Source organism: Pinus tabuliformis, chromosome 2_1 (assembly GCF_031772625.1).
Source record: "Pinus tabuliformis cultivar Carrire ecotype Pingquan chromosome 2_1, CPIR1, whole genome shotgun sequence".
In the NCBI taxonomy this organism is placed as follows: domain Eukaryota; kingdom Viridiplantae; phylum Streptophyta; class Pinopsida; order Pinales; family Pinaceae; genus Pinus; species Pinus tabuliformis.
Window position 1 is genome coordinate 600,040,463 of NC_142299.1, and position 15,040 is coordinate 600,055,502.

A 15,040-nucleotide genomic window follows, 5' to 3' on the forward strand; every position below is an offset into this window, starting at 1 on the left:
ATTAAACTAGAGCTTTTTTTCTTGTTAACAACCATATTTGTTGTATCTCTATTACAATAGTACCTAACCTTAGTCAATATGATTTGACTAACCTTAATATGATAATTTGCCAACAATTATATTAAACTAGAGTTTTTTTCTTGTTAGCAACCGTATATGATTTGATTTGCCGGCCATTATATTAAACTAGAGGTTTTTTTCTTGTTAACAACCATATTTGTTGTATTTCTATTAGAATAGTACCTCAACTTAGTCAATATGATTTGACTAACCTTAACATGATAATTTGCCAACAATTATATTAAACTAGAGTATTTTTTTCTTGTTAGCAACCGTATATGATTTGATTTGCCGGCCATTATATTAAACTAGAGTTTTTTTTCTTGTTAACAACCATATTTGTTGTATTTCTATTAAATAGTACCTCACCTTAGTCAATATGATTTGCCAGAGATTATATTAAACTAGAGTTTTGTTTCTGGTTGACAACAATGTTTGTATGTTCGGTTAACCATTTTTTATAGCTGAGAAGGAAGAATATATTGTATTAAAGCAGCTGCATTTTATATTTTATATGTTGTTAATGTTCGGTTAACCATTTTTTAAAACTGAGAAGGAAGAAGATATTTTATTAAAGCAGTTGTATTTTATATTTTTTTCCTCGTTAATCACAATATTTGTATTTTGTTAATCAAATGAAAAAATTTAAAAAAAATAATAAATAGAAATATTTTTTATTATTTTTTATATGAAAAATAAATATGGATGTGAGGTTTGAGGTTGTAATATATTTGGAGATTTATAGAAGAAGATATAGCTGATCCAAAAGAAATTTATATCCTACGGCCTCAATATCAAAGGAAATACTCTTTATCTTAATTGTTGATTGAAGCTAGCCTTCCCCACATTGAAAACATGACTATGTTTAGGTATCTGACGTACAAGAAGAAGCTTTACAACATGGAAGCCAAGATGTTCCCCAAAATTGCTTCCAACTCTAGCCAAAACCCCCATATCCTGCTTAAACGAGGCTGGCATATGGACGCCCAGTCTTGGCTTAACCATTGGGGGATAAATGAGGAGATCGTCTTAGAAAATAAAGATAATATTAAAAATATTATTATGGGGTGATAAGGAGCTAGAGGGAAAAATGAAGTTAAGGTATTAATTATAAGGAGGTGATCAACCCCACTCTTGCTAACTGGAATTATCTTTTTACCTTGACTAGTGCTAAGAAGAAATGAACATTGCAAAGATAAGAACTAATTCTCATGAGCTTCTAAGTGAAACTAGGGGTTTACATATTCTAAAATACCTTGGGACTAAAGAATGTGTCACCTTTGAGATACTAAGAGGGTTGAAGATGAAAAACACTTTCTCTTAAATTGTCTGACTTTTAATCACATCCGTTCACATTTCCAAAACATTTGCCCACTACCAACCTTGTTGACTTGTTAAGTCAAAAAAACTATAGTGATCTAGGAACATTTATGTCCCTTGGTTTTTATCATAAAGATAACATATTAAAGAGTCATAATTAATCTTTAACTGAGTGATCTAGGAACACTTCTTTCCCTTCTTTTTTATCATATAAATAATCTTTAACTTTCTTAAGGTCTAATAGACCACTTTATTCTTAGTGGAAATTAATCATCATCATCATAAAATATATTTGTATTTTTTACAATTTGTAAAAAATAAAAATATATTATATCATAAATTTATTAAATTAATTATAATATTTTTTTCTAAAATACTCAAATTTATAATATATATTAAATATTTAGATGATGTATGTTATATAATTGATTATGTTCTTAATAACATGGATAATAAGAAATAAGTGGAAATTAAATTCATATTTTAAGGTAGAAAAATAAAAAAATTGAAATTGGAGGCATAGTGTATATAATACACAAAAAAATATTTGTATATTATACTTCTGAAATCAAAATACATCACCAATATATAGTGCATATCAGATCTAAAGATTCTAAGAAAATATTGTTGAGAAAAACTGACTCCAACAACCAATAAACTAAATATGTCAATATACTATTGTAAGCATTAATCCCAAGTCCTTCCCTTAATGCTTATATTACAAGGATTAATATTACAAATATTAATACAAAAATCACAAATATAAGTCACATTTGTGTGAAATGGTCTTTATTGACACTTATGCTCCTTCTCCACCACAATCTTCGAGCTTCCTACTTGACTCCACAATCTTCGAGCTTCCCACTTGACTCTTTGATAAACTTGTAAGATCAACAATATTGGCACACTCGGCTTGTGGGGGCTTCCACCATAAAAGTTTTCAAGTAATGAACCACTCTATGGACCTACCACCATCTATTGGATATTTCGCTTTCGGCTATTGTAAGTTGCTAGGATGATGGTCTTGATATTGATGATCAAACAACTTGACTTGCGTAACTCACAAGGATCTCATCCTATAACTAGTAGCCATTGTTTAGGGGTTTCTAAGCATCAAGAACAACATACCGTGATAGTATGTAAACACAATTAAACCAATAATATGTTGGGTTTCCTAACACCAAAAATCATCAATTTAGATTATGTTATATTGTACAATGATTAGGGTTGCAACTTCATTTTACAAACCAAAATAATATAATTTTAATTTGAAAACCACCCATGGGGAAACCAATTTTTTTTCTTATTGAGTCGAGAGGCTCATTCTACAACCGAGTATGATGTGTAAGCCTGTCCATCTGTCATCAAAGTTGAAATTTTGCTCATGTCAGCCAAAATATTTATTTTTTAAAATTTTAAAAAATAAATAAATACTATACAAAACATTTAAATAATGTATGTTCATAAAAAAAAATTGAGAATGAAGAAATTGGATCCCTCTCGGCTCATGTTAGATCTATATTTAAAATAGATCTATGCTAGTTAAAGTAATATAACCACACTAACATACCCATCCTCTCACAAACCCAAAAGGAAAAATAATCTAATAATTGTGACACTCACTACGGTTTAGAATTTCTAACCATTTAACTTAAACATGCAGTCAAATAGGTCAGATATCCACTATTGGTTGGCATTTCAGCTAGAAAGCTAGAGATTTCAAGAAGAGCTTCTGAGATGTTGAGTCCACCATCATATTGACATTGTATCCCATATCACGAAAGTGATAGAAAATCTCATCAACTGAGCTTGCTTATTTCATTACTAAACATAGTTATTTATACATGCATAAACATGAGAATTAATAATGATCTCCACGGACTGAAAATGTTGTCTTACTAACTCATGTCGATTCACATTAAACTCTCCGATTGAAACTGATGGCGAACCTTATTTCCCCGACTATTGCTCCATTAATGCCCTGACAGTACCGATCCATTAATACCCTTACATAGCCTAGGCAAGTAATATTTCCCCGACTATTGCTCCCCGAGGCTATGTAAGGGTATTAATGGATTGGCATTGTAAGGGTATTAATGGAGCAATAGTCGGGGAAATATTGCTCGCCGAAATTAATATCTTACCAATTCCTGCCGACTCACATTAAACTCGCCAAAGAGGGAACAGTGGTCGCTGCGGTCGGCGCCGTCCTGATTAATGTTCTAATAGAAAGTACTCCGCTAAAGTAATACATGTATAACTAGATGCCTCTCTGGCTACCACTCATATGTTTTAGGTATCTACCACAAAAGTCGTACATTTCATAAAAAAAATTCATAGCAAAATGCACCAAGTATGGCATATGTTCCTTTGTGTAAAGAGGAAAATGGAGCACAAAAAACACACAGCTGAAAATAAATAACTTATTAATGAACATTAAATGAAAGAAGTTATATATGTCCATCATTAAATTTTGGCGGACTACTTATCCAACAGTGAACATATACAATCCCTTTCATTTAATGGCCATTAGCAAGCTATATATTTATTGCCTAAACACACTGTAATGTGAGCCGCAAGCTTGTACAGGCATCTGTGTAAACATTTAAAATTTATAATAAATAAGTTTCAATTAAAATTAATGTTGAGAAATTATTAATTTTTAAAACTTTAATTTTAATTGAGTTTGGAAGCTTGTTGGTGATTAAATAAAAGGGATTGTGATATGGTAGTAGTATTTTTTTCGACATGCAATATGGGCCATGCCGCGAATTTTACGTAGCATGCTGACTGCAGCGAATTTGTGATAGGGCTTCACTTTCTTGGTGATTTTTGTGTTTTCGAATCTGAGGATTGCAGGTTCTGGATTTCTTCTAACCCAACAACTAATTACATCAATGGTGGCTCAAAGTCACTGAAAATGATAGATGGCTGGAAAATAAAATATTTGGGTAACATTAATTATCAATGTATTGTAATTTCACAATTAATTTTACTTAATAAATCCAAATAAACTTATATAATTTATTTAATAAATCGAAATTAACTTATATAACTTAAATATTTTAATTTATTTAATAAAAAATATAAAAAATATTATAAAATCTTTAATTTAACCCCGATTAACTTCAATAATGAGTATTTGCTTTGTAATATTGAACAAGATCTTAGACAATGTATAACATTTTTTTCTTTAGCATGGATGGGATAGTAGGTTATACTCTGCAGCTAATATTGTTGAGTCGTTGTTGGATCTTAGACAATGTATAACATTTTTTTCTTTAGCATGGATGGGATAGTAGGTTATACTCTGCAGCTAATATTGTTGAGTCGTTGTTGGATGCTACATATGTACGGTATATTCTTATGTAATATTGTACCATGATGTATATATATCGCTTCTTTCGTAGGATATTCTTTTCTGAAGAAAAAACAAAAAACAATATACATTTTTTTTTCCTGGAAAAATTAAAAGTCTTTGTAATGTAAATATTGTGACTAGCTAAGAGGTACAGAAAATGGAGTTGTCTATAATGCGATTTTTTGGAGATTCCAGTGACGGAATCCGGCGGAAGAAATTCAGGTTAAATCTTGATTTGTTGCAGTTAAAATGGTTTTTTAACTGCATATTTGGATTCAGCACCCTGGAAAACCCTGGGACGCTTTCATTGTGCAGAAACTAACTATCAAACTTGCGATTCCAATAAATTCTTGCCGGATTTCGACCGAAAAAACCCGCTTGAAAAGCTTTCAAAAAATCGCATTATAAACAACTGCACAGAAAATTGACAAAATCCAATATGTTCAAAATAAATTATTACAAAATTTATATATATTTTCACAGAACTCAATGATCTTTGTTAGGGCATATCGAAGCATATCGGATTTTAAATTAAAAACAGAAACCCAAATCCATTTAAAATTTATATTTAAAAAAAATTATTTGTAATTTCACCGAACTCAGGTGTCTTTTATTATGGGCATCTCAGAGCATATAATTGTTTGGCATCCGTCTTTTATTATTGCATATCAGTGTATATAATTGTTTGGCATCATTTATTGAGGGGAAGAATTAAGATAGTTAAAAGTAATCAGAATTAGGACAATTTTTTTTTAATTTTGTGTTAATAATATTTAAATTATATTTTTTTATAATGAAATAAATTCAATATCATTAAACATCTAAAGTTTTATAATTTGATAACTATAATTTTGATTCACAAAAATCTATATCTAATTTTATCAAAATATCATCAAATTTGAATAAAAATCTATATCTAATTTTATCAAAATATCATCAAATTTTCATAATTTTCAAACCAAAAGCACTGTCGTGAGACTACCACTGCGGCTAATTGTTTTATTAAAAGAACAGAAACAAGCACGCATTTCATAATTAAAAATAAACTCCATATCATAAGAAATCTCTCCTCAGTCCAAAATTAAAGCGTATTATTACTTTCTGAAAACCAGTTGGCAGCAGGCACAGATTTCCCACAATAAATTTGTCTGCGACAGAAAGCCAAAACTAATGCCATGGGAATTGGTGCACAAATACTGCAATGGGAATCGATGTTGATTTGTGCCAATCATTCTGTTAAACAAATTAGATTCATGTGTATGTATTATAGCTGCCAGGGGAGGGGAATTGATGTTGGTATGTGCGAATTGTATTGTTAAAAAAATTAGATTCATGTGCGTGGCTTTTAGCTGAGCTGCTGGGGCTCATTTGATTATTAGCCATCACCATAGTCACCTAAAAGTCAAAGGATAGCGAATCTTATGAAATGTCCATCTACTTCACACGTTTTCATGTTATCAACTTAACGATTTTGATTTCATTAATAAATAAGGAGTTGTTTCATTGTAATGCCCCACTTGAATTTTATTTTGTAAATTTTATTAATGTTTACATTATTTGAAAGTATTTGTAAATTTTATTAATGTTTATATTATTTGAAAGTATTGAGAAATATTCATCTAATATAAAATTCATGATTTCTATTATTCAAATTCCTAACTTGTTTTTCAAATTGAATCTTAAGTAGGATATGGTCTTTTTTCATTATTTCAAATAATATATATATTTTCATTTCACATTCTTCAATGTACTCTCACATTTACTTGGGAGAAAACATGGTCTTCATCTCACATTTCCAAATGTACTCTCTCTTACATTCCCCAAGGTACTCTCACATTTACTTGGGAGAAGACATGGTCCTCTCCAACTAATTATCAATATGTATATTCATTTCATATTTTGCATTGTACTTTCACATCTACTTCGTCCTCATCTCACATTCCCATGTACTCTTCCATTAATTACCTAATTTTATATTCATATCACATTTCCAAATATATTCTCAGAGTTACTTGGGAGGAGAAAAGTCAACTGTAAGGATGAAGGGGAAATTAATGACATTAATGAGAGGTGGTTGAGGTGGAGAAGAGAGAAAGGGCATAAAAGGGGAAGGAGGAAGGTAGAAAAGGGGATGTTGGGTCTTGCTTATGATTTTGGGTTGGCTGTGGTTTTAGGATTTGTTGTGATTGTTGGAGACCTTAGGAACCTGTGGAGGTTTTTTGGGTTGTTGAGAGGAAGGAAATATTGTTCATCTTGGTCTGGATCATTCATCTGGGACACACACACTACATCTAGTTGAAGTTGGGCTCGGAGGGCTAGGGAACTCGTGGAAGTTTCCTGGGCTAGGGATTTATTTCCTAGTTGGCTAGGAGGTAAATCCAGTTGGGTCAGTCAAGAGGAGTGTTCAGTAGGAGCAGCGGATCAAAGACATCTCCACCAACCACCGGTACAGGTATTCCTCTATAGATTACTCATGTAAATTTATTAAAATGAAATGTTCACCATAAGTTATAAGAATTAGAATGTAAATGGTAAAATTTTATTTGTTTAAAAGTCTTGTAAGTAAGTAAATTATTGCCTCTTATTGCATTTAAATTCATCAGAAATAGATCTGTTAGCAGACTCTAGGATAGGGCTTTTACACATGGTATCAGAGCTTTGCTTCAAAATCTGGACCCAAAGCCCACTACACCCCAAATACTAATAGAAGGACTTTAACTTCCGACCTTGTGGTTGTTAAGCTATTGTGGTTATGTTCTACTGATGGAGCTATCATACACATGCGCTCTGCACCCATTGTCAATCGCAATGCATTCTGTTCTGGACGAAAGAGCACGATCCGTCCATCAGCTCTCTTATAGGCTTTTAAAGCCTTCAAATAAACTTGAAAGGTACTAGTGTCTACTTCTGGTTGCATAGGTAATGCTCCAAAAATTACACCATATTTCCTTCCAGACTTTAGCATTTGGGCCCTGAGATTGGCCCCTGCAAACTTAGACCTCAAAGGCTTGTTGGCACTTGTTGGCTCCATGAAGTACTTGATAAAATCCCTTTTTCCACCAAAAAGCAAGAAGATTTATGAACACCCACGCTACCAGTAGAACATGATTGTAAGTGAATGCTCATACTCTCCATCGCCCAACAAGCCAAAGCCCTTTAAACTCGTGGTTGTCGTGGGGCTAGGGTTGTTGTAAAAAGAAGCCTCGACTAATTTCATTCCAGTAGGAGTTCCTCATCATTCGTGGGTACGTGTTTAGGCCGAATTCGGTGGAATTGGCCAGGTTGGTTAGAGCGTGTGGTTGTTAACCAAAAACGGTGTTGGCCAATAAGTGCTGGATACCACCCCTTGGCAAAGGCTCTCTTTATATATGCTTGCTACTTCTTGGTAGTGGAGTTGTTATAGGACTTGCTCCAGCTCCAGAGGTTACTTTTCTTATATATGTTTCCCCTGTTGGAAACTATTTCAAGGAAGGGATGGCACCAATTCAGTTGCAGGTCGAAATGAAATACTATCATGCCACTCCAAGTGGCACTGGAAATGTCAAAAATGCATTCAAACCAGTCACCGGTGAGCATCGGACTCGACACCTTAATTCAAACAAACTGGTGCACTACCAATTGCACAATCCAATGCCATCCCTTTTGATATTGTTGTTTTTATTGATTATCATAGGTTCAGATTTTCAATAGTCACAATGGTTATTCATGCTTGAGATTTGTCCAAAATTTTCTGATACCTACAACAGAGACCCAGTCACACCACTCATGGTATATGATCAATGACCATGAATCAATCAATGCATTTGGTTTTTTTTCATGCACAAAGGAAAATTTCCACTCTGATAGTTGACAGCGAATTATTCTTACCGGTAAACAAGCAAGGATTTCATATACACAAACGGATAACAACTAACTCTCTTTAGTGGTGGAGGTTGCAAATTCTTGGAGACATACTTATATCAATAATCATTTTCAAAAGATGGCATTCCATAGGTGGTGTCGAAGTCTGGTAGACGGCCGCAGAGTTCTGGATCAAATTTCTGAACGTAACATTATGTCATGGACTGTGATAATTGTAGCTTATAGCAGGCATGATCATAATGAGGAGGTTTTTGATCTGTGTTATCAAATGAAACAGGTAGGTACCAAACCAAATGAGTTTACCTTTGTAGTACTTCAGTTGTCTCCTGTGACCATAATACTTTCAATATTCATCAATTTCAAAATGTACACCACCTCCTTTTCCTATGGCCTAACTGAATTTGATATTGTGATAATTGCAACCAACTCTCTGTCAATAGACACCAAAACCATCGTTCAAGCCATCCCTTCAGCCTCATTCAAAATGTCATAGGCATCTTCAAAAATAGAGATGTTGGAATCTGACATCAGCCTAATGTTGCCCACAAGAATATTCTTGTTGTGAATTTTAGCCCTAACACCATGGCCAGTTACCCACACAAAATCCTGCACTTCAGGCAGCCTTGTTGTTTCTGAATTTCCTTTGCCCAGTGTTTTGGCATACTCAACCAAAGCCTTGGCCACATGATGCTCACTCCTTGCCTCTGCTGCAGCAACAATTTTGTAGAAGTCACGAGGGACCTTGTTCTGTAGAAATTTAGTGCCAACAACAATAGGTTTTCCAACCGTGAGTGTCCCTGTCTTATCAATTATAATGCAGTTCACTTTATGTGCTCTCTCTAGTGCCTTGCCCCCTTTCATTGCACCTACTCTCAGTAGCCACCAAGACTGCTACAAACCATTCTAGCTAGGTAGAAAAGGAAAGCACAATAACATTGGGACTAAGAAATTTGCAATTTTGTCTGTAAACTTCTGCACCGGTGGGTTAACCATTTGGATTGTTTGAAGAGGCCGAACTTGTCTAGCTCTTATATGAAGTACTCCATTTTCATTTACTGTTCCACCAATGACTTGATCACCTATTCACTTAGTAACAGGCCTAGCTTTACCTCTTATCATACTTTCATTGACATGACTTCGTCCCCAAACAACCAAACCATCTACAGGGACTTTCTCACCTAGTAAAATCTTAATAATATCATTGCGTTGGATAAGCTGACTGCTAATTGTGCGTTCAGATAAAACATTCCCATGGTTGTCAAGAGTCAATAAAGTAGTCGTAGCTGGTGACAAATTCATCAACTTAGCAATAGCTTTAGAGGTTTTTTCCTTTGGCCCAAACTTCCAATTATTTTACTAGAAGAATAAAGGAGATACGAATGGAACTAGTCCCAAAATAATCAGTGCCCTTGAAGGTGTTATTAGTTGCAGCCCTGAGGACTGTGTAGACTGAATAAAAATAAGCTACATTTGTTCCCAAGGAAATTAAAACATCTGTGTTGATTGAGCCATGGCGTAAAGAATTATATTCATCGGTATAAAAGTGTTGTCCAATGATAAATTGCACAGGAGTTGACAAGATGAGCCTTAGAAGTTCTCCCACTGTTAACATATTCACCAACTTAAATTTCCTGGCTGCCGGAGTAAAGATAAAAATCATGTTCAGGAAGAATACTAGTATAGTGAAAGCCAAAATCCATAGAAAAGACTTATAGTACTGCTTAATATCTTCACTTATTTCAGGTCCTGCTAGTCCTCCAGGCCGATATAAAGTTGCCTTGCAATGTAGAGGGCATGTGCCCTCAATCACATCGATGAATCTTCTGGGTCCAGTCAAATCTGGATTAAATGACACAGTTATTTTTCTAGTTGTGCATCTACTTCTGCATCTTCTACTCCTGAAAATACTTGGAGTGAATCCTAAATCACTCTAATTTCCCCCTCAGAAGGGATTCTCTCCAGTTTGAGATGAACCTTATTCTTATCTTCGCTGGTACTAATCAACATAGCTTCATAACCAATGTCATCAACTGCATTAATCAATTTCTTGTAACTAATTCGGTTAGGATCAAATCTGATTTCTGCTTCTTCAGTGGCGGAAGATGGTGGGCTCCAGTATTGTAGCAATAATGCTACAACTCCTGGGGCTCCCTATCTCTAATTTTATCAACCCGGTGGTTCGTACAAACTTGGAAGCAACGGTGCTATATGCACAAGTACTAGCTCTTGTCGCAGCTGTCACTTGGTCAGCTGGCACAAGTCCGCTAGGGCTCAAGCCAACTTCTATAGGCTCTCAGAAGAAGCTTTCTAAATGATGGACGAAGGCTATCTCAAGGGAAATTGATCTACTTTGCAACAATGAACTGAAAGCCAACCAAAACATGGAAACCCTAGTAAACCCTAATCTGACTAGTTTAACCTCTATGATGCAATGGTGAAAGTGCAAATGTCTAAAAAGGATGCCATTACTTCTAGTGATGTGAAATGCATGAACTCAAACTACTTCCATTGAAAAGAACATTGTTTTTGTATTTTTGCTTAAGTGGATGGAGTGATTATGAATTTGTCTCTTATTAGGGTTTGGCTGTGCAGAGGTGGTGCGAAGGGAGAGAAAGCTTGGGAAAGGTCAGGATGGCTAGGAGAGGTCCCAGAGGGTCCCTAGCATTAGTCCACAGAGGTCTACAACATTCGGATGCTCGGCAACCAAGTTTGCAGGTTTCTACAGGATGTCTGCAGGGGATCCTACAGGAAACTAAGGAATTCTACAGGAAGTCTGCTAACTTCTACAGGATGTGCTGTAAGTGGAAGTTTTGGGTGATGGTGAAGGGATGGAATGGTTTGGGTGGATAGGTAAGGTGGAGATGGAACTTGTGATGACTCAGGGGCAGAGAAATAAGATGGAGAGAGAGTGTATGGAGTTGATTGGGGGATAGAAAGATGGCAGCAACGAAAGGTCAAGAAGATGAAGCTACGTGGAAATGGATGAGTTGGAGGGTAAACGAGCTGGACAGAGGCCGAGTAGGTGGCTTGAGGAGAGGTCAAGAAGAAGAAGAAGGAAGTGGAATGATATGGAGCAGTGTAAATGAAACAAATGACTTATGTCTTGCACCAAAAACGAGAATTCATTAACCTATGATACCTGTGCCATTAAACCTATGAACAACAATGTAAAACCGAGAAAAGAAGCCATGCATGGAATGAAAAATGTAGAAGTATGGTTCAATATCAAAAGTGCATGGATGGATCTTCAACGAAAATGACTATGTTGCAGCTTGCATGGAAGTAAAAGACTGCGTTTCTTTTTGGTGGTTGATATGGACTGCACCCCAATCCCTAAACAGAGATGGCAGTGATCTCTAACAACCTTTTTCTTGGAGCTCCCGTGTATTACAAACCTCCGATCGAATCTAAGCAGCTGAAAGCAAAGTAACCATAAGTTAATCCTACTCAATCACATAAAAACTAAATCAGCAGACTGTAAATTCGAATTGCATGTCAAAGTAAAGAAACAAAGTGCTGGAACGAAAGGCAAATAACACTACAAAACAGAGGAGGTCTATTGCTCTCAGGTTGGGCCCTAACCTGAGAGCTATAGCTCCCTTAAAAACTCAGAATTAGATCCAAATTTGCTTGCCTTTATTCATAATCAAAAGTCTAATGTCATGCCAAAACTGGTTTACAAAATAACAAAAACCGAGCTGTAACTCGTGCTCAGAGATTACAATAGTAATTCCAAAAGTCAAAAAGCTTCTAACAAAGGCTACGGCCTCCATATTTATACAAAATGAGGATCAAGCTGGCTGCCTTCATTCGTGGAGGTTGGCTGTCTAACTGAAAGTCAAACTGCTGTAAAACTGCTGATCCTGTAGAATGTGTTGGCTGCCTTTGAGCTCGGTGGGGAGAGCTGTTAGAGCTCGGAGTTAAGGTGAAAAGCACGAGGGAAGTCATTTAAAGCTGTAGACAACCTCCCTATAAACATGCAATGCCACCTTTGCTGTCTCCTTGTCTCCTTTTGCGTGGTCTTTTGCTCTCTTTAATGCCAAGAACCTGAAATCATCATGTATTAGTCACATAGATATAATGCCTGCCCTTCTTCCTACAAACAACACAAATATACTAAGAAATGAATGCATAAGTGGTAAAAGATGAATGGTTGAACAAGGTAAGTAGGCCAATATGAGCCCAAATTGTACCAAAAATTGGGGCTCATCATCACCCCCCAGCTAAACTATTTGCTCATCCTTGAGCAACTTAGTCCAAATCTTCATCCTTCATTGCTTTCACTGCTTCCCTTGCATCCCAAGGCTCTGTGGTAGTGTCCTCTTTGTGGATATGAAACCCTGCTTTCCTGTTCACCTCTTCCCATTGTTGACTGTCATCCTCCTCTGTATTGCCTTCAGTCAACCCTAGCAGTAGTGGTGGGCTGAGTTTAAGGCCAATCCAGCTGGCCTGGAGGCTTTGCATGGATTTCTTGTAAAGGTCAACTCTTGCCAAAGCTTCCCTCATCCGAATGGGGGTATGGTACTCTCGGATTTTCAAGCTGTGTGCCAAGGTATTCCATCTGCGTGTACATGCTTGGGCAGCACTTTCTCTTAACAACCTTTCCATGTCTTCAAAGTGAGCTATGGCTTGGGCCTGTTGGTCCATAAATCTCAAGGAAGCTGTGGGATCCGTAGCCAACTGTTGGTGGGCTGAGATGAGTGCCACCAGATCCTCTAGTTCTGCTCGAATGAATAGTGGCTCGCTCACTTCTCGGTTCATGACCGATTTTGCTTCAGCTGCTCTTTGGTCCTCATGGTTTAACCATGAGGCGAATGCCATCAATTGCATATCACCCAAGGCAATATTGGGATCCCAGGAGACTTCATTAGGCAAATCCAAATTGTGGAGGTAAAACTCTGCTAATTTGGCTTTGTCTTCTGACGAACTAGTACTGCACAATTCAGAAAATTGTTGTGGGTTTTGGATATGTGAAATACCTCTTTGTGCCAAGGTGTTTATTTGGAACTGCAGCCATTGATCTTTTAAGAACAATCCATAGGATTTTGCAGGTTGTCTGCACTGAATTGCCTCCATGGCCCAACTGGCCATGCAAGCCAATTGTGCTTCCTTTTGTTGCAGCTGTTCTTTTAGGGCTTGCACTTCAATTTTTGTTTGCTGTTCTGCTTCCTGTAGAAGTGTCGTTGGCTCTTCAAGACCGGTGGTCAGCTCCTTTTTGCTTTGTTGTTCTTTTGTGATGTCTTTGGAGGATGTTCCTGCCCCTGCCCTTAGTTCCTGTAGCTGCAATCTCAGCTTCTGATTTTCTTCCTGTAGAAGCACACGTTGGCAATTAGCCACATGTTTAGCCATGGTGAATTCACTCCTGACCTCCTTGAGTTGCTCTTGCAAAGGGCCTATGTCCGCCACACCCTTTGATTTGGCGATCTGCATCCATGTGTGGGAACGGACTCTTTCTTCCTCTAGTGCAAAAAATAGAGGCACGGTAAATTTCTGCGGTATGATTTTTCCCGCCTCTAAAAAGGTGTAGTATGAACTTAGATTAGGCGAAGGGCTAGGTTCTGGTATATGTTCTCTTTCTATCTCTTCAGGTGGTTCTACCTCACCCTCCCTTGGTGGTGATGAGGGTCCTTCTCCTTCCCTCTTTTCTGTTTCCTGTAGCCGGGCCAGAGTGTCCTGTAGAACATTTTCAGCTTCCTGTAGCCGAGTTTTTTCAATCAACAGGTCTAACCTTTCTTGCCACGTATTTTTCTTTGGACTCCCCTTCTCGTAGGTGACTGTGATCCTGGAGGGTGACTTTTCCTTGGGAGAAGCAGGTGTATCTTTGATGACAATCGGGCTGCTGGACTGAGGCTGTGGCTTGCCCGTCTTTATCCTAACACTTCTTCGAGCTTTAAAGTATAGAGGGGTCTCCCTCTTCCTCTTTTCTTTTGGCTTAGGTGGCGTGCTGAGGCCAGCTAATACAGCTGCTGCCTCCCATGCCAGAATATCCACCTTCTTCTCTTTGGGTTTCACCTTTTCGGGGCTTCCTGTAGAAGCCCCTGTTTTGGTAATTTTCGGGCTTCCTGTAGAAGACCCTTTCTCTGTCTTCGGGCTTCCTGTAGAAGCCTGTTTCTGCTTTCCTGTAGACACGGGTGTCACCACCTTTTCTTGCTTAACCGTATGGGTTTTGCTTTTTGCTTTGGTTGCAGGTGCTGATGAGGTACTTGGGCTGACGTGGACCACCTCAGCTTTGTCCATTCTGCTCTTCAACCTCTTTTCTCTTGCTGACAAGATGGGTGTGCCACCTTTTTCTTTGTCATCCTTTTCTTCATGCCTCTTCTTTTGTTCCTTCTTCTGCACTGTGGTCGGGGTCTTCTGGCCTTTTTCTCTCTTTCCCTCGGCCACTGCTTCTTGTTCCTCACTGCTGGAGGAACCCGTTTCTTCAATCAACATTTTAAT

General features: G+C 36.9%; 1 pseudogene; it reads right to left on the minus strand.

Annotated features, from left to right (window-relative positions):
* Window positions 1–8,917: 8,917 nt before the first annotated feature.
* The window catches only part of LOC149201891 (putative copper-transporting ATPase HMA5 pseudogene), a 69,768-nt pseudogene continuing 63,645 nt past the window's right edge, over window positions 8,918–15,040 (minus strand).